This window comes from Lissotriton helveticus, chromosome 5_1 (genome assembly GCF_964261635.1).
Source record: "Lissotriton helveticus chromosome 5_1, aLisHel1.1, whole genome shotgun sequence".
In the NCBI taxonomy this organism is placed as follows: Eukaryota; Metazoa; Chordata; class Amphibia; order Caudata; family Salamandridae; genus Lissotriton; species Lissotriton helveticus.
Genome location: NC_136065.1, coordinates 252,962,069 through 252,988,010, shown reverse-complemented (window position 1 = coordinate 252,988,010; position 25,942 = coordinate 252,962,069). Strand labels below are relative to the sequence as shown.

Here is a 25,942-nt window from a genome sequence, read left to right as displayed (position 1 = left end):
AACTCTTCGAGTATGGGAAGCGTGGATCCAATTTGGCAGTCCTCCGCACTTCACGGCGGTGTTAGTGATTAGGACTATCTGGAAAGGCCCCTTCCAGCGCACGTCCAAGCAGTTCTTCCAGACGTGCTTCTTCACCAGCACCCAGTCCCCTGGGCACAGGTCGTGGCACTGATTTCTTGAAGCTGGAACTTCTGCGGCCTGTACCTGAAGGGACACAGAATGAATGGCGTCAGATAACCCCTTGCAGTAATCCAGGATCAGGTCATCTGTAATATTCAGTAATGCAGCTGTGGGGATAGTTGGAAGTCTCATTGCCCTCCCCATCAACACCTCATGTGGAGAGAGACCTGTCCTCCTGTCGGGTGTGCTACGCATGCTCATAAGGACCAAAGGAAGAGCATCAGGCCAACTTAGGGAAGTTGATGAACACACTTTAGCAATTCGACATTTCAACGTCCCATTTATCTGTTCCACGATACCTGAGGCCTCTGGTCGATAGCTACAATGCAATTTCTGATCAATGTTCAATGCAGAGCAAAGCATCTTCACAACTTCGCTGTTAAAATGTGTCCCTCTGTCCGATTCCAGAGAGGCAGGCACCCCGAAGCGCGGTATCAACTCTCTAAGCAACAATTTTGCTACTGTGAGTGTATCGCACCTGCGTGTAGGGTACGCTTCAACCCATCTGGAAAATATGCATACTACCACCAGAACATACCTAAGGCGGTTGACCCTTGGCATTTCAATAAAACCTAATTGCATTCTGTTGAAAGGCCCCCCAGACCTCCCAATGTGACTCAGTGTAACTGGTGTTCTTTTCCCTATGTTCAACTGTTGACAAGTGACACATCGCTTACACACTGCTTCTGCTGCAATCCTAAACTTTGGGCAATACCAAGTCTGCCTGAACACCCTCAGCATGGCATCCCTTCCCAAATGCACTGGACCATGTATCTGTCGTGCCATTGGGCTCGCTAGCTCCTCAGGTAACACAGCCCTTCCATCTGCTGAAATCCAAAAATCCATTTCGCTTCTCACACACCCTGCTGTTTCCCACGCCTGCTTCTCAGATTCAGGTGCATTGTCTTGCATTTGTTTCAAATCTTCCCAAGTATCGACTGTTTCTAACATCATGCTCAATTCTGTCCTTTCCTGAGCCCCACTTACTTCCACCTCCGTGAAAGAGTAATCATGCTCCGCACAATAGCGGGCAACTTCATCTGCATATCTGTTTCCCTGTGACACAAAATCCGAATTTTTCGTATGAGCTACACACTTTACAACTGCTATTGCAGCTGGACCCTGTAATGCTTCTAACAACAGCCGCACAAATTCTCCATTTCTGATTGGCGAACCAGAGGAGGTCATGTAACCCCTCTGAGACCACAATTGCCCGAAATCATGAACTACACCGAAACCATATTGGCTATCAGTATAGATGGTGACTCTAATTTTGCTACCTGCTATACAGGCACGGGTCAATGCAACAATTTCTGCTACCTGAGCGGAGTGTACTCCTTCCAGGCAAGCGGCTTCCACAACTCCAGTAATGGTGCAAACAGCATAAGCTGCTCTCAACCGACCAGTATCGTCTCCTAAACATGAACCATCGACAAAGTAAATTTGATCGGGGTCGATCAATGGTTCATCCACAATATCTGGTCTGGGCTTCGTGCATAGTTCAGTCACATCAAAGTAATCGTGATCTTCACAGTCTTCGCTTTCTATGTCATTAGGAAGTGGCATCAGAGTAGCAGGATTTAAGACAGAGCACCTCTTAAGGGTCACGTTCTCTGCAGCAAGAATAACTTGCTCATAGCGCGTGAGCCTACTGTTGGTCAAGTGCTGGGTCTTGGTCCTGGTCATTAACAGTTCCACAGAATGAGGTACATACACCACTAACTGGTGTCCCATCACTATGCTTTCACAACGCTCAATGCTGACACCTGTTGCAGCAACGGATTTGAGACATCCGGGCAACGCTGCGGCTACTGGATCTAAAGTAGCCGAAAAGTATGCAACTGGTCTACGGGCATTCCCATGTACTTGCACTAAGACTGACAAAGCACAGCCCTCCCTTTCGCAGCAATAGAGGGAAAATGGCTTTTCATAATCCGGCATCCCCAGAGCCGGAGCACGACACAAGTCATCTCTCAGCTGTAGGAACGCCATCAAGCACTCGTTGTCCCATGGTACCGGATCACTCACCTCCTTGTGCGTCAGTTTCTGTAAGGGTTTTGCTTTCAGTGAAAAGTTAGCTATCCACTGTCGGCAATAACCAACCATTCCTAGAAACATCCTGACTTCTCTCTGTGTTGTAGGCGAGTTCATCTTCATGATTGCCTCTATTCTATCTGGTGACACCTTACGCTTTCCCTTTTCTATCCGATGACCCAAGTGCTGTACTTCTGTCAGACAGTACTGCAATTTACTCGGAGATACCTTGTGTCCATTTTCAGCTAAATGGTTCAGCAAGGCGATGGTGTCTTCCTTGCAAGCCTCTTCTGTTCCTGACGCAACAAGTAGATCGTCTATGTACTGGACCAGAACCGAATTCTGGGGCAGTACCAGACTTTCAAGATTCTTTTTCAGTAACTGATTAAAGATTGATGGGCTATCTGTGAACCCTTGTGGGATTCTACACCATGTTAAGACGCGATTCTCCATTTTAAACGCGAAAAGATACTGGCTCTCTTCGTCTAATGGGATTGAAAAGAAAGCCTGACAAAGATCTATCACTGTGAACCACTCAGCTTGGAATGGTATCTGAAACAGTATTACTGATGGATTCGGTACCACTGGACAACATGAAACAACAATGTTATTAATCTTTCGTAGGTCCTGTACTATTCTAAATTTCCCACTAGGTTTCTGCAAACCCATAATCGGGGAGTTGCATGGACTTCCCACGATTTCTTTCAGTATTCCCTGTTTAATCATGGAGTCGATCACGGGCTTTATTCCTGCAATCGTCTCTTGGGACAGCTTGTATTGTGGCGTTCTTGGATAATCAACATTTGGTTTCACTATGATCTTCACTGGCTCTACCCCTTTGACCAATCCTATCTCTTCTCCTGTAAAATCCCATACTTCTGATGATACTGCCTCGCGTAAGTCCCAAGGAAGATCCTCCACAGTTAGAGTAGGATACAGTTCTATGCATGTTCTGGAGTTCACAATTTTGAAGGTAGCATCATCATCTGTCGTTTCTACCTCTACTCCCTGAGGCGTACAGTATATGGTACAATTTAGTTTGCACAATAAGTCCCTTCCTAACAAACACACAGGACTTGAATCACATACTACAAATTGATGTTCATTCATATAATTTCCGATCTTTACTGACACTGGTTCCGTCAAAGGGCTAGTCATTCTCTTGTTTGCGACTCCTACCACCTGAATTGTTTCCCCCGACATTGGTAGATCCGGAACCACTGCTGACCTCAAAGTTGATCGAGTAGCTCCAGTATCCACCAAGAATGTCATAGGACACCCTGCCACTTCAGCCTCAACAAACGGTCCTCTTTGATCCACTTCCAGAACTGCCCCGCGGGTACAGTCCTCTTCTTTGCTTACACGTTGGCCAGTCAATGGATCAATGTAATAACTTTTTTCCTCGTCTATGAAAAGAGGCATTTGTCTAAAAACCTTTCCCCCGGTCGAAATCTTTGGTGGCTGCGGAAACTGAGCTCGTGGAGCCGAAGTCCCCCCTTTGGCCACCTTGATTCTTGGCACTGGTACCCCTTGAACTGGAACCTCTGGAACCTCTTCCTCTTGCTCTAGTTCCCCATTCTCAGGGTTATAGGGACACTCGCGTCTCCAATGCCCCACCTGCTGACACTGGTGGCACTTTGTCGTTTTCTTTAACGTAGCAATGTCAACTCTAGGTCCCACGCTTTCCTCACTGTTCTTATTCTGATTGCTTGATTTCCGTCTCATTGTCCCTGTACCCTGCTGCTGCTGTCCGCCCTTTCCAGCTGACTGCATCTGTACTACCATCAGCTTCTCTTTTAGCTTCTTTGCTTTGGAATCTATTTCATCACTGCAGTACCTGGCATACCTCAAAATCTCATCTAATGGTCTGTTTTGCCAACAAATCAAATGTTGCTGAATCATCAAACAAATATCAGGTCTCAACCCCAAAACAAACTTTGACACAAACGGTCCTATATCCTTGGGGTCCATTACATCGAGTCCACTGTATTGTTTGAATGTTTTCAGCAATCTCTCATAAAACTCATGAACTGTCTCCTTGGGTTCCTGTCTTGTTCGGTCTATTTTTACCCAATCTATGTCTTGTGGTGGGACCTTTTCCTTCAACCAAGTTATTACTCTTTCATATTTCAACATTACAATTTCAGACGGTCCATTTGTGGCAGCATTCCTTTCTGGTTCTACCGTTGGCCACTCGACACTAGTCTTGCATGCTGTCCACAAATCTCCTGGCACCACAATGTCAAACAAGGTGTTTAAATCAATCCACAATACCTTCGATCTTTTCACAAACCTTTCTACCTGCTTATACCACTCAACGGGATTGTCCCTTAACTTTGGAAATGAGTTGGTAAATGCAGCCAAATCTCCTCTACTCCAGGGCACATGTACATAGTTCCCATTCGATATTTCCCTCAAAGGAAATGCCTCCATCTGCATTACCCTTCCCTCCGGAGACATCACACTCGTGCTCCTCCTGACAGTACCCCGTTTGGACCATCTCTCTTCCCACTTGTCCAGATCTCTCCACACTCTTATTCCCGCTATCAGTTCTCTTATGTGTGTCTTTAACCCTGTAGTTCTCTTCTCATCTAAGTCTTGATCTGAATACTGCAACCTATGGTTACTCTGTAATGTCCTCGTTCTGGACAAGTCTACCATATACTTGTCTGCCAGTCCAGACAGTTTCTCATGAATTGCTCTTGCCTTTCGGGTAACATCTTTTGCTATGAACAGTAACTCATCTTGTTCATACAGGTCAATCCTTTCTAAAGGCAACGTTCCATCTATTATCTCATCCAGGTCAGATTTTAAGCTAGTGACATCGAGTCTTTTGGCCTTTACTGCAGCTCTCAGTATGCTAGTTCTAGGGGGTCCATTCACATCTCTCCCATCCCAGCTCCGAGTCCTACGTCTAGGCTCAGGCGAGTTATGGGGAGTCCTCCCTTGTTCCCACCTCTCCAGGTCCCATGCAGTTCCATCCTCTCTGGGTGTATGGTGAAACACTTTCCATTTCTCGTAATCCCACCAGTCCCATCCTGCATGATTTCCCTAGATTCATGGTATGACATTCCATTACTCCCCCTTTCTTCACAATTGGTCTGTGACCTCTGATCACCCGATGTATGGCAAGATCTTTCATTGTTCCCCCTATTCCAGTGTTGCACATTCTCCCCTGGCGCGTGATGAGTGCACCTAAACCTATCTCTGTATGCTAGTACCATTTGGTCTCCACCCTTTTCAAAGAGCCGAGACATTTCTTCACACTCCATGCTTCTACCATCTCGCTCCTGCTGGTCTCTCCCATCATTAGGACGTATTACTCCTCTGTTCTCTGGCCTGTTACCATCCCACTCCTGACTACTTGCACTAGCCCCGCAGTGAGACAATGTTCCGTTGCCTCGGCTTCCCCATTCTGCTTCTGTTCTTGGCCTGCTGGTTGGTGCTTCTGTGGACCCCTCCCATTCTCTCAAATCGGCCCTCAACTCCTTAAAGGATTTCGGCCGTGGTCCCCTCAGGTCCATCGGTCCTCTCTGACCCCCCTGTTCTGCTGCGGGACCCACTGCTGGATCAGATGGGGTGCTCCACGTCACTGGTCCTGGCAATTGTCTCCAGGCATTTGTCGTGTTATTTCTCCTTTCCATTTCTGCTCTCTCTCTATCTAACCTCATCTGTTCTTCCTCTCTGTCTCTCTCGGGGTTGTAAATCGATACTATAGGACCTATGGTAACGGGTACTTGTAGAGCGTCTGGCAACCCACAGGACTCAACTCTCTCTGTTTCCGGTACCTTCTGCACCACAAACCTTCCGACTACTGTCGGTACTGTACTAGGCTGAGGTGTCTCCTCTCTTTTGGGCGGTGTCCACTCTGATATAGGGAGTGGTACATATCCCTCTATGGCAGGCCCATCATCCCTTGCGAGTCCCCTATCCTCCATTCTCCCAACGTTCGGAGGCGGTCTATCTATTAGCAACCTATTTATCAAGTTGTCCTCCGACTCGCTCTCCTCATCCTCTTCCATGAGCCTCTGTTCTCCTGTCACCTCTCTCACTGGGTATAACGTATCCACCTCAATAGCCTGTACCCTCCCTCTCTTGGCGTCCGCATCCCATTTGGCATCTCGCACTGCCCTTACTGATCGCTTCAACCTGTCTTGGCGCCAGTGGCGTAACGATACTTGAGGGGGCCCCCCTGCAATGTACATGGAGGGGGCCCCCCACACTCCGGACCCCAAGCCCCACCCTGACCCTAAGTGGACTCAGACCCTCATCCGTCAGCCAGACCCCAGGGCCTAGCCCCGCCCTGACCCTCACTGGACTCAGACCCTCATCCCTCAGCAAGACCCCCAGCATAGCCCACCCTAACCCTTACTGGACTCAGAGCCCCCATCCCTCAGCCAGACCCCAAGCCCCGCCCTGACCCTCACTGGACTCAGACCCTCATCCCTCAGACCCCACCCTGACCCTCACTGGACTCAGATACTCATCCCTCAGACCCCAGGCCCCGCCCTGACCCTCACTAGACTCAGACCTCTCATCCCTCAGACCCCAGGCCTAGCCCCACCCTAACCCTCACTGGACTCAGACCCTCATCCCTCAGACCCCGCACTGACCTTTACTGGACTCAGACCTCTCATCCCTCAGACCCCAGGCCCCGCCCTGACCCTCACTGGACTCAGACCTCTCATCCCTCAGACCCCAGGCCTAGCCCCACCCTGACCCTCACTGGACTCAGACCCTCATCCCTCAGACCCCAGGCCCCGCCCTGACCCTCACTAGACTCAGACCTCTCATCCCTCAGACCCCAGGCCTAGCCCCGCCCTGACCCTCACTGGACTCAGACCCTCATCCCTCAGACCCCAGGCCCCACCCTGACCCTCACTGGACTCAGACCCTCATCCCTCAGACCCCGCCCTGACCTCACTGGACTCAGACCCTCATCCCTCAGACCCCGCACTGACCCTCAATGGACTCAGACCTCTCATCCCTCAGACCCCAGGCCTAGCCCCACCCTGACCCTCACTGGACTCAGACCCTCATCCCTCAGACCCCAGGCCTAGCCCCACCCTGACCCTCACTGGACTCAGACCCTCATCCCTCAGACTCCAGGCCTAACCCCGCCCTGACTCTCACTGGACTCAGACCCTCATCCCTCAGACCCCAGGCCTAGCCCCACCCTGACCCTCACTGGTCTCAGACCCTCATCCCTCAGACCCTCATCCCTCAGACCCCAGGCCTAGCCCCACCCTGATCCCTCACTGGACTCAGACCCTCATCCCTCAGACCCCAGGCCTAACCCCGCCCTGACCCTCACTGGACTCAGACCCTCAGACCCCAGGCCCCACCCTGACCCTCACTGGACTCAGACCCTCTTCCCTCAGACCTCATGCCCCACCATGACCCTCACTGGACTCAGACCTCTCATCCCTCAGACCCTAGGCCTAGCCCCACCCTGACCCTCACTGGACTCAGACCCCTCATCCATCAGCCAGACCCCACGCCCCGCCCTGACCCTCACTGGACTTGGACCCTCATCTCTCAGCCAGACTCCGACCCCCGCCCTGACCCTCACTGGACTCAGACCCCTCATCCCTCAGACCCCAGGCCTAGCCCCACCCTGACCCTCACTGGACTCAGACCCTCATCCCTCAGCAAGACCCCCAGCATAGCCCAACCTGACCCTCACTGGACTCAGAGCCCTCATCCCTCAGCCAGACCCCAAGCCCCGCCCTGACCCTCACTGGACTCAGACCCTCATCCCTCAGGCCCCACCCTGACCCTCACTGGACTCAGATTCTCATCCCTCAGACCCAAGGCCCCGCCCTGACCCTCACTAGACTCAGACCTCTCATCCCTCAGACCCCAGGCCTAGCCCCACCCTAACCCTCACTGGACTCAGACCCTCATCCCTCAGACCCCGCACTGACCTTTACTGGACTCAGATCTCTCATCCCTTAGACCCCAGGCCCCGCCCTGACCCTCACTGGACTCAGACCTCTCATCCCTCAGACCCCAGGCCTAGCCCTACCCTGACCCTCACTGGACTCAGACCCTCAACCCTCAGACCCCAGGCCCCGCCCTGACCCTCACTGGACTCAGACCTCTCATCCCCCAGACCCCAGGCCTAGCCCCACCCTGACCCTCACTGGACTTAGACCCTCATCCCTCAGACCCCGCACTGACCTTTACTGGACTCAGACCTCTCATCCCTCAGACCCCAGGCCCCGCCCTGACCCTCACTGGACTCAGACCTCTCATCCCTCAGACCCCAGGCCTAGCCCCACCCTGACCCTCACTGGACTCAGACCCTCAACCCTCAGACCCCAGGCCCCGCCCTGACCCTCACTGGACTCAGACCTCTCATCCCCCAGACCCCAGGCCTAGCCCCACCCTGACCCTCACTGGACTTAGACCTCTCATCCCTCAGACCCCTGGCCTAGCCCCACCCTGACCCTCACTGGACTCAGACCCTCATCCCTCAGACCCCAGGCCTAGCCCCACCATGACCCTCACTGGACTTAGACCTCTCATCCCTCAGACCCCAGGCCTAGCCCCGCCCTGACCCTCACTGGACTTAGACCTCTCATCCCTCAGATCCCAGGCTCGCCCTGACCCTCACTGGACTTAGACCTCTCATCCCTCAGACCCCAGGCCAAGCCCCACCCTGACCCTCACTGGACTCAGACCCTAATCCCTCAGACCCCAGGCCTAACCCCGCCCTGACCCTCACTGGACTCAGACCCTCAGACCCCAGGCCCCACCCTGACCCTCACTGGACTCAGACCCTCTTCCCTCAGACCTCATGCCCCACCATGACCCTCACTGGACTCAGGACTCTCATCCTTCAGACCCCGCCCTGACCCTCACTGGACTCACACCCTCATCCCTCAGACCCCAAGCCCGGCCCTGACCCTCACTGGTCTCAGACCTCTCATCCCTCAGCCAGACCCCCGGCCTAGCCCCGCCCTGACCCTCACTGGACTCAGACCTCTCATCCCTCAGCCAGATCCCCGGCCTAGCCCCACCCTGACCCTCACTGGACTCAGACCCTCATCCCTCAGACCTCAGACCCCAGGCCCCACCCTGATCCTCACTGGACTCAGACCCTCATCCCTCAGACCCCAGGCCCCACCCTGATCCTCACTGGACTCAGACCCTCATCCCTCAGACCCCGCCCTGACCCTCACTGGACTCAGACCCTCATCCCTCAGACCCCAGGCCTAGCCCCGCCCTGACATGCTAAGAGACTGCAATTATCTGTTTAAACTATCTGTTCAAACATGAAAACAAAACACAAATCTTTTTTTTTTTAAACTGCTATAATTTGCCAAGTTCGCATGATTTTATTTTAATGCAAACGTTTTTGTAGAAAACTTCTCACCCTTTCCCGGTATTCGGTGTAATGCACAAGGGCAAGAGGAAGTGTGTAACCTGATGTACTGGGCAATATATAGGCACAGAAAGCCCAGAAGGATTACCTGACATTTCAGACTGTCTTTGTTGCTCAGCTACTTGTTTCCAAACGCAGTCCATTAATTGAATTTCGAAAACCAACTTACTTGTAACATCAGTCTGAAAGTCGACAAACTTCTTCGGAGTAGGCACCTGGGCAAGGCTAAATTATGCCCGCCGACCGCACAGTGATAGTCCTTCTCAGTACGGAGTCCTTCCTGGCTGGCCGGGTCCTGGGATGCCTCACAAGTCACGCTGCAAACGCACTTTTAATTGAGCTGCTCAATGGTCACAAGGCCCCCACCAGAATGCCCGGCCCACCCTGAAGAACGTGCAGATGTGCCTGCAGAGACAACTTCGCGCCACCGCTCACTATTTAAATATGAAGAGGCCCGTCTGGGGCCCGGGGGTGCGCATGCGCAATCAAGCAGACTTGGAGAGGCTTGTTTGCTGGCTCGCTGAGGGGCCCCCTGGAGGCCAGGGGCCCCCTGCTTCAGGCTAGATCGTGCCCCCCCCCCCCCGCTGCGGGGTCCTGTGTTACGCCCCAGATCGTGTGCAGTGCCAGTGTGCAGTGCACCAATTAATTTATTAAGAGGCGAGGCCGGGCGTGTTTTAAATCTTCTTCATGAAGTGAGAGGGCCCGAGGGGCCCCCTGGAGCACGAGGCCCCCCCGCAATGCGGGGGCTGCGGGGGCCTGTGTTACGCCCCTGCTTGGCGCCTATTCAGATTTCTGTTGTGTGCCGCCCTAAGCCACGCATTAAGGGCCTCAAACTGGGTTGGTCTAGTCGGAGGATTCAATGAGGACATAATTGATTTCAACCGATGTAACGCCTCTAACTTGAACGTCCCATACTTAGGAAACGTCAGTTCTTCATTCCCTTCCGAAATCTTATTCCATTCACTAATCCATAGTATCGTATGCAAGCCAACATTCGCTGCCATATAGTAAGCTGGTGTACCCTCTGGCGGTGCCTCTTCCCCGTAATAAGAGTTCCTTCTCTTTCTCTTAAAAATCTCTCTCAAACATTTAAAACACTTCATGTTCAAAACCTACAATATTTCTATTTTCTACGCGTTTGTTTACTTCCCGATGACAATCTACCAATCTCAGCTCGGTTCTCGCTAACTGGCCTATCAGAACGCGACTTCTCACTGACGTCACACCAGCCGCCCAATCCCGTCGCGGCTCTTGCCGACGTCACACCAACCGTCCTATCACGTCGCGGCTTCTCACTAACCGGCCTATCTCTGCGCGACTCTCGCTGACGTCACTCGTCCCCCTTCGCAGCGGTACCCCTCCTTTCTCAGCTCGTCTCCGCGGTTATGCATTCATCCCATTCATACTCTGAAAAATGATTACTTCCGTCCAAGCGATCACTTTTCCTTTGACTGTACGCCCAGTCTATCTGTAATTGTCACCTTAACTGGCGAAATGTCTTTCCGTTTACGTCCAGACAATCGCCTTCTCTGATAGGTTACTTACACACAGTAACTTTCGACCAGCGTCCGTTACTCACACACTCACGCTTACACTCCCCCCATCTCGGTCCTGCGGCGGTCAATGGTACCTCATGACCTCCTTACTCTGGTCGACAATTACTCTGGATGTTCGATACACCCGAACCACTTAAGCTCTACCCCGAACTTAAGATTTTCCCAGGTTGCGCGCGCTCACAACCTTCTCACAATCACACTACAGGCATTCAACTCCGCAAGACATTACAATACATATACTGCACAAAACACCGCAATCTGTCCACGCGTGACCCTTGTTATACTCACTCTCGTCCGATACTGCTGCTTTTCTCTCTCCGTCAGCGCCTTCTTCGGCCGGCCTCCTCTCGAACTCTAGGGACCTTGGGGTAAACTAACCTAGTCTAGATTACCTTCCTCAAGAAGATAACCATCCTACTCTGCTACCAACTGCTAACGCGGGATTTCTGGTCTATTGTTATCTTACCAGATCCCAGCTCAGGTCGACTGAATCGTTGGTACCTGTCATTGAGTAAAAGGCAATCCACTACTAGGTTAATCAAGAAAGAACTTACACCACTCTAAAGAACCACTTACAACTGGAAAAGGTTAAAAAGTTTATTATAAAGCCAAAGCTATCTGGAGATACAAACATCTCAGAATGAGATTCAAAAGATATACAGGAATCAATACAAACAAGAATTCCCTATATGCTCTTAGTCGGCAAAAGGATATCACTAACACAAATTCAAAGAGCATTAAAGTTACCAATATGGACACAAGCTGTAGCTTATGTGTCATTTACAGAAAAGAAAAGTTCAGGTTATTCTGTCCCTACACTAGACTAAATGACATCCCTACTTAACAAGGTCTTTACCTAAAAAGGTGTCAGCAGTGGTGACTTCCAAAGAAGCTCACGCACTTCTCTTAGTCTTTGTCTCAAAGTCGAAGTCCTGCAGTTCTCTATCTGCCTATCCATCCGCTCTCTTAGGTTCCTCAGATCATCTGCCCTAACTCCACCCCGGGGTGCTATCCCTAATACAAAATCACATTTCCAATAGGAACGCCCCTTAAGACGCCTCTCACGTGGTGCAGTTTCGAGCGGCAAATTCCGTGCTGGTGCTCCTCGGGACTCTTCATTAAAGTTGACCTTGCTTCCCAGGCTTCTCTTCGACCAGGCGGTACCCCCTAAAATTCCTGAAGACTCCTACAGGCCTGTGCCTGGCGCCTCTGAACAAGGGCCTATTCATTATTTCTGATTTAAGTCCCCCTTGCACCTGCAAACAGACACTCTCTCAGTAGGCCCCAAATTCCGGCCTCTACCATATCTAGAAGCCATAAAACATCTTGAACAGACCTATCGTTCGTGCTCTGTGCGACCTCTCCTTAACGAGCTCATGCAGATCAAAGTAGCGACTTTATCTATTCAGGCCTACTAGAATTACATGAAACAGGCCTCTGCAATATGCACATTAAATTTCTTTGTTTAAACAGTATTCTAACTAACACACATTACTATAATGTAACTCATCTATTTAAAACATTACTTCAGTTCTATGCCTAGTAATACATTTGCAGTAAAATGACATTAGAATCCAAGTCACTTAAAAGTGTAGCAGCATCTTTCGTTTCTTGTGAAATGCCATGTGGCCTACACATTTTCATGGTTTGCAGAATTACATTTCGTTTCACTTAGCCGTCTAACGTGTGACTACAACATCATTTTAACATTTCTACAACCTCTACATTAGTTTTTCACACTTACATATGCATCTCTATTCTAATTAAACACTCATGTATATATTTTCTCTATATAAGTTGACACTCTTGTATATTCCACACTAAACTAATACTACGTGCTTGTAAATATGGTGCACTTCTACATTTTCAGATTTGTGCTCTCTCACTTACATTTGCTTTCCCAAATATGAAAGGAAGGTGGCATTTCACAGAATGTAATCAAATCGAAGACGAGCCATGAACAAACGCACTCATAGTGAATAATACTACAACAGGTAGCTTTATTAAAATGTAATAAATTGTGTTGTTTTGTTATGCGGCTCGGACAAAACTGGCTGGTGAAAAGCAGTTTATTGGTAAGTGAAGTATTGAAAAATCTGGAAAGTAGTAGTCTCAAGAAGAAAAAGCAAAAACTAAAAGGGCTAAAAATAGCTAAAAAATGAGTGAGAGCAGCATAAGACAGTGTCAAAAGAAAATACAAGAAAAACACTCTTAAAAAAGGTACAAAATCCGAGCGCAGGCAGTGTGGAAGAACACTAATTAACAAATCAATCAGTACTTGGTCCATGCACCAGGGAAGAAAACAAAATCACAGTGGCTAAGTGAAGCAGACAAGCATATGTACAGACATGCATTCAACCAACCAATGGTATGTAATGGGCGGGCTAAAAGTCCCTTTTTTGTGTAAAAAAAAAAAAAAAAACAATGGATTGTTGCAAGATACAGCGCATGCATGCTGTCTCAGGCAAGACTTAAAAATAGAACTACCTTTCACACCTCCAGGCCTCTACAAGATGCTCTGCAGTAGTCCAAACTGAAGAGCCATATGGGGAGATTAATGGCAATGCCCAATATTTCCCTTGCTAATTATCTAGGGTCGTAACCTCTAACTTCCTCATCTAGTAGACCATTAGTGGGAGGGGTCGGTTTCATCACAATTCCATGGAATTCTTTTGCACTTTTATATAGTTTGAACTCGACCTGACCGTACTGGAGTGCTTAAATGAGCACCAGTTACATTACACAAGGTCGCTTTTTAAAAGCAAGCATCTGGAATGCAATAGGTCTAGCATTTACGCTAGTCTGAGAATTGGCATTGCGATTGACAATGCCTTTTATATATGTGTTGGTTTTTAAAACATAAATAAAAAGTGTTGTCATTTGCAAGGCCAGTAGCTTAAACTCTCACAAATGTGAGACCTATTGTATTCCAAATTCTTGAAAGCATTGCTGAGTTGCCCCCTTCTGTCTCCCATGGCCCCTGAAGAGCTCTCAGTTTACTACAAGGTAAATAAACCAGCCGGTGGTCACAATTGCGCATGAGAGGCCATACTGGCCTCCTGCAGTCATTAAAGAAAATAGTGCTTACAGACTAAAAACGATGTACTGTGTGACATGCAAAGTAAAAGAGCCTGTCCTCATGGGAGGTTACAAATGACGGCAAGGCGGTACTAAGGAGGGAGTAACAAGCCTAATAACAAATCAGAAGACAGCATTTAAGAAGGACAATGGCACAAGCCAATGACAAATATGGGCAGAGAGTGGGCGGGGCTTCGAATTCATACCTCAATACAGCATGCTGCAAAGCAGTGCATGTGCTGCCCAGGCTCGACCTAAAAATATATATATATATATATATATATATATATATATATATATATATATATATATATATATATGAAAAAAAGACCGAGAGATTAAGGGATCTGCCCAGAATCACAAGATGTTGAGTAGACGCTGGGACCCAAAACCCGATTCACCAGTACCAAAGTCGACAGGTTTTGCCATAATGCCACATCCTCCAACCTCGGTAATAGAACCAAGCCAACCATATACTACATTTTAGCTTAAAAACAGAAAAGGCCTGGCTGGCATGGACAGTAAACTGCAAGCGTTGTGCGGTGTACACATTTCTAACCTTTCAGTGCTTCAGTAGCTGTGGCAGTTGTATTTGTTTTCCGTCTCCATGGTTCTGTGTGTAAATCTTAGAGGCTGAGAAATGGGCCAGGTGGGCCACATTGAGATCTCTAGAAAACAAAGGTGTTTATGCACTCGCCGCAGAGACCGCAGAGGTTCAACTTTTCATCACAGGGAAGAGTCCCTGCAAGAGCTGCATCCTTAACTAACAGAGCATAGGAAGAGTGGGCCACATCTGTGACAGGCTGCGGTTTTCACAAAACAGGTGCAGCATCAGTACGAGATTAAAGACCGATCAAGTGCCTCACGCCCAGCATTAGTGAAAGCTTCGGTTAAATGCAGAACAAGCACTTCCATTACATGCAGAACAAGCACAGCAAGTGTTGCATTAGAGCAAGCTTCGATTAAATGCAGAACAAGCACTTCCATTACATGCAGAACAAGCACAGCAAGTGTTGCATTACAGCAAGCTTCGATTAAATGCAGAACAAGCACTTCCATTAAATGCAGAACAAGCACAGCAAGTGTTGCATTAGAGCAAGCTTCCATTAAATGCAGAACAAGTACTTCCATTACATGCAGAACAAGCACAGCAAGTGTTGCATTAGAGCAAGCTTCGATTAAATGCAGAACAAGCACTTCCATTACATGCAGAACAAGCACAGCAAGTGTTGCATTAGAGCAAGCTTCCATTAAATGCAGAACAAGCACTTCCATTAAATGCAGAACAAGCACAGCAAGTGTTGCATTAGAGCAAGCTTCCATTAAATGCAGAACAAGTACTTCCATTACATGCAGAACAAGCACAGCAAGTGTTGCATTAGAGCATGCTTCGATTAAATGCAGCAAAAGCAGAGCAAGTGTTGCATTACAGCAAGCTTCCATTAAATGCAGAACAAGCACAGCAAGTGTTGCATTTGAGCATGCTTCAATTAATTGCATAACAAGCACTTCCATTAAATACAGAACAAGCACAGCAAGTGTTGAATTAGAGCAAGCTTCAATTAATTGCAGAACAAGCACATCCATTAAATACAGAACAAGCACAGCAAGTGTTGCATTAGAGCACGCTTCCATCAAATGCAGAACAAGCACTTCCATTAAATGCAGAACAAGCACAGCAAGTGTTGCATTAGAGCATGCTTCCATTAAATGCAGAACAGGCACTTCCATTAAATACAGAACAAGCACAGCAAGTGTTGCATTAGAGCATGCTTCGATTAAAGGCAGCACAAGCAGAGCAAGTGTTGCATTACAGCAAGCTTCGATTAAATGCAGCACAAGCACTTCCATTAAATGCAGAACAAGCACAGCAAGTGTTGCATTAGAGCAGGCTTCCATTAAATGCAGAACAAGCACTTCCATTACATGCAGAACAAGCACAGCAAGTGTTGCATTAGAGCATGCTTCGATTAAATGCAGCACAAGCAGAGCAAGTGTTGCATTACAGCAAGCTTCCATTAAATGCAGAACAAGCACAGCAAGTGTTGCATTTGAGCATGCTTCAATTAATTGCAGAACAAGCACTTCCATTAAATACAGAACAAGCACAGCAAGTGTTGCATTAGAGCAAGCTTCAATTAATTGCAGAACAAGCACTTCCATTAAATACAGAACAAGCACAGCAAGTGTTGCATTAAAGCATGCTTCCATTAAATGCAGAACAAGCACTTCCATTAAATGCAGAACAAGCACAGCAAGTGTTGCATTAGAGCATGCTTCCATTAAATGCAGAACAGGCACTTCCATTAAATACAGAACAAGCACAGCAAGTGTTGCATTAGAGCAAGCTTCCATTAAATGCAGAACAAGCACGTCCATTAAATGCAGAACAAGCACAGCAAGTGTTGCATTAGGGCATGCTTCCATTAAATGCAGAACAAGCACTTCCATTACATGCAGAACAAGCACAGCAAGTGTTGCATTAGAGCAAGCTTCGATTAAAGGCAGAACAAGCACTTCCATTACATGCAGAACAAGCACAGCAAGTGTTGCTTCACAGCAAGCTTCGATTAAATGCAGCACAAGCACTTCCATTAAATGCAGAACAAGCACAGCAAGTGTTGCATTAGAGCAAGCTTCCATTAAATGCAGAACAAGCACTTCCATTACATGCAGAACAAGCACAGCAAGTGTTGCATTAGAGCATGCTTCGATTAAATGCAGCACAAGCAGAGCAAGTGTTGCATTACAGCAAGCTTCCATTAAATGCAGAACAAGCACAGCAAGTGTTTCATTTGAACATGCTTCAATTAATTGCAGAACAAGCACTTCCATTAAATACAGAACAAGCACAGCAAGTGTTGCATTAGAGCAAGCTTCAATTAATTGCAGAACAAGCACTTCCATTAAATGCAGAACAAGCACAGCAAGTGTTGCATTAGAGCATGCTTCCATTAAATGCAGAACAGGCACTTCCATTAAATGCAGAACAAGCACAGCAAGTGCTGCATTGGGGCATGCTTCCATTAAATGCAGAACAAGCACTTCTTTTAAATACAGAACAAGCACAGCAAGTGTTGCATTAGAGCAAGCTTCGATTAAACGGTGAACAAGCACAGCATGTGTTGAATTAGAACAAGCACTTCCATTAAATACAGAACAAGCACAACAAGTGTTGCATTAGAGCAAGCTTCCATTAAATGCAGAACAAGCACTTCCATTAAATGCAGAACAAGCACAGCAAGTGTTGCATTAGAGCAAGCTTCCATTAAATGCAGAACAAGCACTTCCATTAAATGCAGAACAAGCACAGCAAGTGTTGCATTTGAGCATGCTTCAATTAATTGCAGAACAAGCACTTCCATTAAATACAGAACAAGCACAGCAAGTGTTGCATTAGAGCATGCTTCCATTAAATGCAGAACAGGCACTTCCATTAAATGCAGAACAAGCACAGCAAGTGTTGCATTAGGGCATGCTTCCATTAAATGCAGAACAAGCACTTCTATTAAATACAGAACAAGCACAGCAAGTGTTGCATTAGAGCAAGCTTCGATTAAACGGTGAACAAGCACAGCATGTGTTGAATTAGAACAAGCACTTCCATTAAATACAGAACAAGCACAACAAGTGTTGCATTAGAGCAAGCTTCCATTAAATGCAGAACAAGCACTTCCATTAAATGCCGAACAAGCACAGCAAGTGTTGCATTAGAGCAAGCTTCCATTAAATGCAGAACAAGCACTTCCATTAAATGCAGAACAAGCACAGCAAGCGTTGCATTAGGGCATGCTTCCATTAAATGCAGAACAAGCACTTCCATTAAATACAGAACAAGCACAGCAAGTGTTGCATTAGAGCAAGCTTCGATTAAATAGTGAACAAGCACAGCAAGTGGTGAATTAGAACAAGCACTTCCATTAAATACAGAACAAGCACAGCAAGTGTTGCATTAGAGCAAGCTTCCATTAAATGCAGAACAAGCACTTCCATTAAATGCAGAACAAGCACAGCAAGTGTTGCATTAGGGCATGCTTCCATTAAATGCAGAACAAGCACAGCAAGTGTTGCTTTAGACTAGAGCAATCTTCCATTAAATGCAGAACAAGCACTTCCATTAAATACAGAACAAGCACAGCAAGTGTTGCATTAGACTAGAGTAAGCTTCCATTAAATGCAGAACAAGCACTTCCATTAAATGCAGAACAAGCACAGCAAGTGTTGCATTTAGAGCATGCTTCAATTAATTGTAGAACAAGCACTTCCATTAAATACAGAACAAGCACAGCAAGTGTTGCATTAGAGAAAGCTTCCATTAAATGCAGAACAAGCACTTCTAATAAATGCAGAACAAGCACAGCAAGTGTTGCATTAGAGAAAAATTCCATTAAATATGGAACAAGCACAGCAAATGTTGGATTAAAGCAAGCTTCCCTTAAATAAAGCACAAACACAGCAGGTGTTGCATTAGAGCAAGCGTCCATTAAATACAGAAAAAGCACATAAAGTGTTGCATTAGAGCAAGCTTACATTAAATACAGAAAAAGCACAGAAAGTGTTCGATCAGGGCATGCTTCCCTAAAATAAAGCACAAACACAGCAGGTGTTGCATTAGAGCATGTTTCCCTTAAGTACACGAAAGCACATAAAGTGTTGGATTAGTGCAAGCTTCCATTAAATACAGAATGGGCACCGAAAGTGATGGATTAGAGCAAGCTTCCTTTAAATACAGAACAAGAGCAGCATTTGAGCACATTTGGCCTCATGTTTGTGTGCTAAATTGATTTCAGGTCATGTAGTGGGTGGCTGTTACTAATCGCTCTTATGTTCTGGGGTGAAGTTCACACTAGGTACAATTGCTGAAAATAAAACACTCTAATCTAACACTTCTATAATTAGGCGCAAAACGTTAACAGTAGGCGTAGATAGAGAAACCCTTCAAGTGGCTGAATTGCGCAGTGTGAAAGGGTAAAATCTAGGATCAGTCTCGGCCTCCCTGTTTCACCAAATGGTGTGATCCTAGCCAAATACTGTATTTCTTGAAGCCAACTTACGTTGGTAGTGGAAGCCTGATGGCGTCTTCAGATCTAGCTGTGTGCCTTGAGGGCTTGTCTTCAAGACAGTAGGGCTGAGGAGGGGCAGGATGCAGACAGCAATCACCAAAACAGGTTTCTCATCCTCTCTCTCTTTGACCTCACAAGTGCAGACAGCAGATTGTACATAAGACTCTTTATGGCGGTGAGGTGTTCAAGAATTTCTGCGGGACTGCAGCACAATCAAGACTGCATACAGTGGGGTGGCCTCCATGACATCACCTTCATTCCATTACCATTAGATTGGTCACAGGTAACTGGGGGCAGGCAAGTCGGGCACGTGTTTGCGCGCTCTCAAGACCTCCACAACCAACCACACCAACAAGAAAGCTGCCTGGTTCACCGAAGACCTCCGGAACTCCAAGCGCACATGTCGGAAGCTGGAGAAGAAATGGCTCCACGACCGAACACCAGACACCCACACAGCCCACAAGAGCGCCACCCGCAGACAACACTAACTCATCAGGACCGCCAAGAGGACCGCCTTCAAGGACCGCTTAGACAACAACGCACACAACACCAAAGAGCTCTTCAACATCGTGAAAGAACTCTCCAACACCAACGACATCCCACCATAACAAGACCTGTGCGACTCCCGGGCTGCCTTCTTTCACCGCAAGATCACCGACATCCATGACAGCTACAACTCCGACACCCCCGCACCCACCTCCGAGTCACAGAGGACAGGCCTCACAGTGACTCAATCCTGCATTAGAACTGCTATGTAAATGCTGGATGCCCCATCACTCTGCTGGAGCTCCCTAATGTAAACCCAGCTTCCTGATCTGCAAAATCTATGCTATTCCAGACCTGGGCTCCTCAAAAAAGTTTTGAACCTCACTCCTGGCCGGCTGCAGCCACTCCTTGCTCCCTTAGCCCATCTAGTGGACCTAAGCACTCGAGATGAGAACATTGATGTGATTTAGAAATGTTAAAATGCTCAAGCAATTGTATATTTATATTACATTAAGTTTTTGTTTGTACGAACCACCTCTCTTTACTTCCTGACGGATATTGTTTCTGTTCTCCTGGACAACATATTTGAATTAATGCTGTTCATTGTGTACTTCCTGATGTTTTATTGCATTAAGTATTGATGTTTTAATATTTCTTCAATAAACTTACTTCTTAACTGGAGAAATGTTAAAATGCTGACGGAAACGTGCTAAGTCTGTCTGAAATTCGTTGTTTGTTTCGTGCAAACCCCGAAGTGTACTTAAACTGCTGGGAATGGAGGTGAGATGAGTCTTGAATATGGGGCTTGGAAGGAGAAGAGGCCATCAGCCTAGGAGGATGGAATGAGTCCAAGAACATAACAATATAGTTACAATTGATATACAGAACACTTAAGACTGAATGAGCCCTTCCTGCTTCGGCGATGTCATCCACGTGAAAAAAATGCATCTTTCTGCAGGTTGCTGTGAAACAAGGCCCTTGCCCCACAGGCCTGCCTCTTTGGGTCAAGGAAGAAGCTCAATGAAATATCTGAAGATTGTCTAACCATGACTGTGAACTGCCAGGGAAAGGTCACACACAAAGAGCCATTTTGAGAACTGCCGCTATTTTCCGAGAGAAGTTTTTGGCTGTGCTAGCCGACGTCACAACTCACTACAATAAGTTTGTATAAAAGGCTACATCTGCGGACATAACTATCTTGCAATTATATTATTAGAGACTGTTTTTCGCGTCACCAGTAGCCCGATATAATGACTTTAGTGCGTGCCACGCGCCGGGTGCCCCCCTGCTCCTCGAGCTGCGTTTTACAGTGGCGTTTGGCACGCGCCCCGATATGCGAACCCTCCACGCACCTGCACATCAATAGCAACTAGGAAACCGCGCGCTTTTCTCCCGGAACGCCTGTAATTGCCAATTTGTCGGTGAGGGGACTGGTGCGGGGGCGGGTGACATGCCGCCCCTGCCGCCGCTGCGCTCACACGCCGGGCTGCAGGTAGCCTCCTCGGCACGGTATCGAGCGCTGCGGCTCCCGGAGACGACGGAGGAGGATTGCTTATCGATCGCCGAGCCATCACATCGTGTCTGCGCGTGAGGGGGGGATGGACTCCTTCTGCTGACTCTGAGCGCGCTGCTGCGCCACGGCCCCTCAGCAGCCCTCCTCAGAGGGTCTCAGCGCCGAGGACGGACCGGCCGCGTCCGAGCGATGGCTGCTGCGTGACTGCAGGTGCCTGGCTCGGCCACCCTCCCCCGGCTCCGAGAGGTGGGCCGTGCTGACTGCGGGGGCCCGCGCTGCCTTCCTTCCCCGGCTCCCAGGGATGGAGAGCGCGTGACGGCGGGTGGCTGCTCGGCGTCCCCACTCCGACACCGAGCGATGGATCGCGTCTGACAGCAGGTGCACTCGGTCCTTTCGAGGAATCCACCTTCGCACCGGTATCTTCCACCGCACAAGGTCAGAGACGTCACGAGGATGCGATGTGCGGGGTCCGATTTAAACCTATTTTACAGGTGTAGCACGATTGAAAAATAAGGTGTGGGTGCGCTTGTTTTCCCGCTGTTAAACGGAATGCTTTTTAAGGTGCTGGATAAGATAGCTCTGTGGGTTAATGAGCCTGCTGCGGAGCAGCCGTGCAATGCGTATTTTTTCTTGTGCTCCACGATCCCCTCCCGCTTATACACCCTTAAATGAAGAAGGCTTGGAATATTGGCTAATATTTTGCCCTCTATAATTAAACACATCGCTGATGTTTTAGTTAAAATCTCTGCACTCGCAGGCAGTTTTCCACATTGTCGTTTACATGTAAGACACAATTCTGTGGGCTCAGCACATGCCGAACACATTTCCTCCAACCAGCAGCTATTTTTGTAACAAACAGGATGCCTGTAGAGTAGAACATGCATTAAGAGGTCACTCCAATAGTCTGTTAAATTCCATTTGTTGGGCATTATATATAAAACTAAAGGCATTTAGGGGCCATGCATTTGCAGAAATTCGTGCACAGAAAGAGAGCATCTCACAAGCAAACCTTGGTACAGGCAGGGATTCAAGTGAGAGAGTTTAGGTCCTATGCAGTTATTGCACAGAATGTTTTAGTTAAAGAGAAATGCTCTGGTCTGGCTTTTCCTGTTAGGATTTGAGTTTCTTGCAGAGCTAGGGTGTTTGCTTTGATTGAGTAGTTTTAGCAATAAGCAGGTGTGTAAAGAGGAGTGGTGGGGTCTCAAACCCCCTACAGGGCGCCTTCATTCAGCTCAAGGCCTATGAATATCTCTGAGATAGTAGAGCCCGAGGGGAGTGTAGGTGTGGGGGGGACATCACTACCTTCGCAGTCGTGGCGGGGGCATCATTTTGCATTAGCCCACTAGCAAGAAAGGCTTCCTAGTGTTTCAGCTCTTAGATATGGCGTGCCCGTGTTTTCTGCGCCCATTGACATTTTATAGGGCCGTAGATCACAGTGCTCGGGTGTGGGGTTGCGAGTCCGTGTGGGTCTTGGAAAGCAGGCTCTGCAGTGCCGCACGTCATAGTCACAAGAATCATTGGCTCTCTCTTTTCCATAATAGAAGTGGAGAAGGTGTGCTTTGGGAAAGGTCAATTTCTTGCCACTACAGTATTTCACTTATGCGGGGCTCGTTGTAGATTAGCTACTCCATCATAATTGGGCATGGACACCCTATGTGACTGTTTTGACGTGTAGCAGGAAGTATAGGCCTGACTAGAGCAGCTCTCTCCGATTACAAACTTTTATTTTTTGTAATTGGTCCTCGGCCTAGTGTGTTTGTGAAATTTTAGTGGTGACAAGAGTGGCTCAATGTACCCAACTGCAACTACAGTTCACCTCATTAAGGGACCCTTAATCCTGATTTGGGATTTACTGGCAGGGTTTGGATTGCAAGACCTGCAGTAATTGCACTGAAAGCCCGGGGAATCCATTTGCTAAAAGAAGGCAGAGTCTCCAGGCAAAATACTGAGGAAAAATCTAGATTTACCTGCTGAATTTGGACATCAGTTACTGATTCCCACAATGATTCCTCACTTCTGAGGTGGACCTTGTGACTACTTGTAATCTCCAGTGACACTGTGTATGCGTATGCTATGTCTGTTGCACGAATCTAGCCGAAAGACAGTGGCGCGCTGTACTGGGTCAAATACTGTCATAAAGTCAACCGTTGATAGCACGTTGACGCTACCCAGTGGTATTGGTAACTCCTGGGGGGGGGGATTTTCCATGCATTACTTTGGCCACTTGTAATGGATCACTATTGAAGAGAACTCTGGTAACCTCCAGGCAGAGGAAGCTCTCCTGCAGCCATCTTAAGACATGTTGCAGACATTTTGAGATGATCCTTTTGACTGGAGGAAGCAAAGCTCCCACACCATTATGGAGTATGAGGCAGGCACGACCACCACCAATGGTGCTCCATTACTGTCTTTATATTTACCATAATTAAATATGCAGAGAGTGATTTTTAGTGTTTTGTCTGTTAAGAAGACTACATACATTCAAGGAGTTGGCAAACTAGTTCTAATCTGATTCAAATCTATCTAATAATGGGATTTCCAATCCGATTGTATGATTATTTTCAACTGCTGCACATCAGCCAGGGATCTGGAATTTGCACACTGACACGTTTGCGAATTGGAATGCAATTTGCGATGTGACCTTTGTTGTAACAGGTTGCATCGCAAACTGTACATTTGGAGAGGGTATCAGAACAACCTGCCTACTGAGTATTAACACCTTCGCTGCGGCAGCTATTCTGCCACGGCGCTAAGGGGGCGGGGCCGCGTGGCGCTCACACGTTGATGACGGAACCGCTCCATCACCAGCCTCGGGTGAGCTGTGCTGATGACCGAGCGGTTCCGTATGGCCCCGCCCGCTCAATAGAACGCGCCGCGCAGGCGTGAAATCGGCGCTGCGCAGGCGCGTCGGGCGGACCATGACGGAATGGCTCCGTCATCAGCACAGCGCCATCGCGGCTGATGACTGAGCGGTTCCGTCATCATCGTCGAAAAGGTTAATTAAGTAAGTCCCAGTTTGTGGCCTTCGTATCATCATCTTAAACAAATGGATGGAGGCCTGAAAGGGACTGCCTGTCTGTCCCTGTATCTGCATTCCCAAAAGGGAAATCTATTTTTTAAGCAGCCTGTGCCCATTAAAGGAACAGTGCTTCTTTAGCTTCAACAAAAACAAGTCCCAATTTGGGAGACATTGGAGAGAGCCCTTGAGACCTCAATTGAGGCCACTTACCATTGATTCAGTCCTCTTTGATAGGAGGGAAACCTCTCTTTCACGCCTCCTCTTATTGACTATTTTAAGAAAGTTTCAAAATGCCCTTTGAGTCAGAAAGAGTATTCTGCCGTGTTAAAGGCTTATGTAAATAGTTAAAAGGCATTCTGCAGTAACAAGCCCTGTGCTTTTGTGAATCGCAGGCTTTGCAGTTGCAAAATATCTTTATCTGGCTCTACAATTCGAAATGATTTAAGAGAATGAATCGAGCAGCATGAAAATAGTACAATTACCTGTTGGCTCAAACTCACTTGAATTGTAGGCTCACCTGAGAAACCTTTAATAATGAACTAGACTGCTAACCTAACCATAACGATGTGCCTGCATGAGCACCATGCTGCTGGGCACACCGTGTGGTCTGCTAATCCTGCAGCATGCTGTATTTGTAGCTGAACTCAGTGTTTCTTCTTCTTGAAACTTTATTGCGGCAATTACAGCCATAAAAGCACAGTTTAAAATACAATTGTTTCCATCAATTTAAAAAAGATTTAAAAAAATGATCGATATAGGAATGCAAGAATACAAATTACACAGACAATTGTGAGTTCACTTTTAGAGACAATGGCCAGTGATCATGCACCAGGGTGGGAAGTATAGGTACTATAAATACCTTAAAAATATAATTTATCTAAATAGTAAAAACAGTTAAAAAAAATTACATAAAAAAATGGACTAAAGCCCAACATCTCCCTCAGCAACCAATGAACATTTAGCAATCATAAAATTCGCAAATGCCTAGGGGGAAGACCATATCCTACCTAGGCTTTCGGGAGGAGGTAGGTGCAATGCGAGTGTTATATATTCACATTGCAATTATCAAGCAGACGCCTACGCTTAATCCACATGGCAAACAGAAATTTGGCGATCACAACAACAAAGACCGGGTCTGTGTGCGTTTTTAGAATCCTAAAAATTTCTAAATTGTTTCTAATGCCCAGGTTTCTGCACAATTGGATCACCCACCTAGATCTAGGGCTCTTATACGCCGGACAAAATAAAACCACGTGGATCACGGTTTCTTCCTCCTCTAAACAACCAGGGCAGAAGCGACCACTGCCACCTGCCCACTTGTTGGTTCTTGCGTGTAGTGGAAGGGTCCCATACCTAAATTGAAGGAAAAGTTTTTTTGCCAAGGCAGGTTGAATGGTATCTACAGCCTGTTCAAACCTGTATTTGCACTTAAAGTCGAGGAACACATATGTTAGACTGGAGAAGTCGACCGTCTGAACTAAACGCGACAAATTAAATTCCTTCATGGCACTTGCTAGGGATTTTTTTGATATTTCTGGGCACGTTATTTCGGGAGTAGTCCATAAATCTTCCCTTCCCATAGCTCTTAAGGTATCTCTTATAAAAGCCAACCAGGGGATTCTA

General features: G+C 47.5%; 1 protein-coding gene across 2 annotated transcripts in view; it reads left to right on the top strand.

Moving 5' to 3' along the window:
- The window catches only part of LOC144754405 (uncharacterized), a 558,704-nt gene that overhangs the window by 137,297 nt on the left and 395,465 nt on the right, over positions 1-25,942 (top strand). Inside the window, exon 1 of one of the 2 annotated variants that reach the window (XM_078642134.1) lies at positions 21,630-21,735. The exons of the other annotated variant lie outside the window; for it this stretch is intronic. The gene's annotated coding sequence lies outside the window, so the exon portion shown is untranslated. Of the gene's footprint in view, positions 1-21,629; positions 21,736-25,942 lie in introns of those variants that run through there. 2 annotated transcript variants of the gene reach the window in all.